General features: G+C 50.9%; 1 protein-coding gene across 3 annotated transcripts in view; it reads left to right on the top strand.

Annotated features, from left to right (window-relative positions):
• Wfdc1 (WAP four-disulfide core domain 1) overlaps window positions 1-3343 on the top strand; it is a 20131-nt gene that overhangs the window by 3838 nt on the left and 12950 nt on the right. The gene's annotated exons all lie outside the window — the stretch shown is intronic.

Below are 3343 nucleotides of genomic sequence, written 5' to 3'. Positions count from 1 at the left end.
ATATATATATATAACCAGAACCTTTGCTTTATACCTGTATCACTGTGTATGTGTATGTTTGCATATGTATGTATACCTTTATGTATTTGCATGTGTACATGTGTTTATGTATGTGTGCATATGCATGCATTTGTGTATGTATTATGTGTTTCTCTGTCTATACATGTGTCTATGTATGTGTGGGGTATGTATGTGTATGGGTGTGAACCCTGTGAAAGTGCCGTGGCAGCTGGACTGTGGGCCATGGCGGCCTCTGTGTCCCCTGCACCCTCAGGCACTCACCACACGCCTCCCGGTCATGCAGGTCAGCCATGCCTCTCTCCAAGAGCTCCCTTCCAAGCTTGTCTCCTGGTATCTTGACTTTTCTTTTAGCTTTTTGCCCCATGATCCTTTTAGTTTTCACCAACTGCTTTTGTAGACACAGTGTGCGGTGTCTGTCGTGTCTAGAACTGGTCCATGTAAAGGCAGGGACAATGTCTTTGGGTCCAGCTCGGCCCCTCTCATATCCCACCAAGAGCCAGGGACGCAGCAGGTCTGGGCAGTGTGAATGCACCGCTCACTGAATGGAAAGTTCTAGAGCGGCTTTGTAACAGTTTACATAACTGGCCAGAGCTGCAGTGAATGCTCTTCTGAGCCTTGCCTGGGTTCTGCCCCCAGACCTGGTGCTGGGTCCCAGGGCACGGGAAATGACATTTGTCAACACATGCTGAAGCCCAGCCCCGCGGGCCAGGGAGACAGCAGTACCGCTTGGTGATCTTATTTTTAGATCTTTGACGTCTGAATTCCAGAGGAAGGGTAAGCAGTGCTCAGAAGAAAGTTGGCCTTTTTCCTCCACCACGCAAACAGGCCTGGGGACGTTTTTATTGGTCTAGCTATGAGTCTTTAGAACATTCCAAAGAAGGGCAAAGCTCTCTCCCCTAATGAAGGGGTGGAGAGGGCTGGGGAGGCAGAGTGGGCAACCCTGCAGAGGGGTTGCTGGCTCACTAGATGGAGGTCCCTCTGCGTGCCTTTCTGATGAGGGTAGTAGTGATGTTACCCCTAAAATAATTTGGGCAGCCCTGAGGGACTCTACTATTTCTCTCTGAGAGTCAAGGCTCCTATGTGGGTCTTGCTTAGTGACGCCTTTCTCCACAGCATGTTTCTTAGCGTTTAATTCATATTGTTTACATTTTTTTCAATTGAGATGAAGTTTGCATGACACAAGACATATTTTTGGTCTTTATTTTTTATTTTTTGAGACAAGGTCTCATGTAGCCCAGGCTGTCCTCAGATAGCTGAGGACAACTTTGATCATCCAATCCTCCTGCCTCTACCTCCTGAAAGCTGAAATCGTAGGCGTGACCACCACACGCAGTTTATCCGGTGCTAGGGATGGAACCTTGGTCTTTGTGCGTGCCCGGTGTACACTCCACCAACTCAGCCACATCCCCAGTCCAAGACAAACCACTTCAAAATGAGCAGTCCATGGTGTGTATGCATGTGTGTGTGTGGGTGCATGCCCTTGAGTGTGTGTATATATGTGTATGTGACTATGTGTAAATGTGTGTATGTATCTGTGTGTATGTGTCTATGTGTGTCTACAGTGTTGTGTGGCCACCAGTTCTCTCAGTTCCCAGTGTACTTGTGTCCCCCTGAAAGGAAACTCAGTACCTTGGCCCATGATGTCGGAGTGCTCACTGATCTTCACCCCACAAGCAATGGGCAGACGAAAGGGACGGAGGGAGGGAGGGGAGTGTAAATGAACAGAATTACAGGGCCCAGCGTGAGCTGGAGGCCCCTGAGCCCCTGGAATCAGACTTGGTAGAAGCAGCGGCCACACTGGGGACACATTGTAGGTATGAGCTGGGTCTCATAGTCAGGGTCTCAGCAGCTACTGCTTTAATGCCTATTTTGCTGAGGAGAAAACCAAGGCTCAAGTAAGTTAGTGATGCTTCCTGTAGGGTCCCACAGCTCCAGGCTCAACTCAGACTGGTCTGATTCCTAAACTCGAGCCTCTGGTCCTGACTGTTGGCCTCGCTCTGTCCGTACCTTCAGTCCTCTCCTTCTTGCGGCTGCCGAAGGTGAGACCTAGCTCCCGGGTTCGAGCCCAGAGGACGAGGAAAACTTAGCTGGGCAGAGTCGGGGAAGAGCCACAGGTGTAGGGAACAGAATGTAGGAGGAACAGGGTTGATGCAAGTTCTGTTTGTGGGAGTGCCACGCCTGGACTGGCCCCTCCTCATCTGTAGGGTGTGGGGTCCTAGTAAGACTGATACTCAGAGACAGACGGACAGACAGACACAGGGATGGACAGACAGATACAAAGACACACATACACAGAGACAGACACACAAAGACAGACACACACACAGGCAGACACATACACACAGGCACTCACAAAGACATACAGAGACACACACAGAAACAGGCACAGATACACAAACACACGTGTGTACATGCACACAGGTACATACATCCAAGGTAACAAAAAGACAGTTGGGGAGGGTGAGCGTGGGGACAGGGTGGGAGGGGCAGAGGGGCTCTGAAGCAGGGCTTGTTCCCTGTGACCAGATGCCCTCTGCAGGGCATCGGCGGCCGCGCGTGTGGAGTCTGCAGCCTCCCTGATGGTAGCATAGGAAGGGTGTGGGTGACGATGGAACCAGAAAGATCATACCCCTTGCCAGCTAAGGAACGCCGTCTTCAGGAGGATATGTGAAGGTGGCCCAGTGTAGCAAGCTGGGGGGCGGGGTGACCAGATAATGCTTTTAGATGAAAGTTACAGTGGAGGCCAGGAAGGGGGGACCTGGGTGCTTCCCCCAAACAACTTCTCTGTGTGTGTGTTATATGCAACGTGTGTCTGTGGACATGTGTGTATAGGGGGTGTCAGATGACCTGCCCTCCATACATCCTAATTCTAACTTCATTGGGATGATGTGACCAGCATGGGTCAGGGTCAGAGGGACCCCAGCTTTGCCTGGCTTTACAAATGGAGCCCTGTGTGTGCTCTAGCGAGCTTCCCACCTCTGTGTTAGTGTAGGAGATTTATCCGGGTTGTTTGTGGATATATTCATTCCGCATATGATCTGTAAGTTCTCAAAGCTGTAGGTACATCATGGATGCGTCCTGGTTTGTTTCTCCATTGCTGTGACAAAACACTCTGACCAATACCAACTTGGGGCACAAAGGGTTTATTTATCTTACATCTCCCAGGTTCATCAGGGAGCCCAAGGTAGGAACTCAGGGCAGGAACCTGGAAGCAGGAGCTGGAGCACAGGCCATGGAGGAACGCTGCTTACTGACTTGCTCCCCTGGCCCCTGCTCAGCCTGCTTTCTTATGCAACACAGGCCCACCTGCCCAGGGGTGGCA

This window comes from Nannospalax galili, unplaced genomic scaffold (genome assembly GCF_000622305.1).
Source record: "Nannospalax galili isolate Female #2095 unplaced genomic scaffold, S.galili_v1.0 scaffold933, whole genome shotgun sequence".
NCBI classification, from domain to species: Eukaryota; Metazoa; Chordata; class Mammalia; order Rodentia; family Spalacidae; genus Nannospalax; species Nannospalax galili.
Note: the sequence above shows the minus strand (reverse complement) of the source record. Positions and strands in the feature narration are given on the sequence as shown.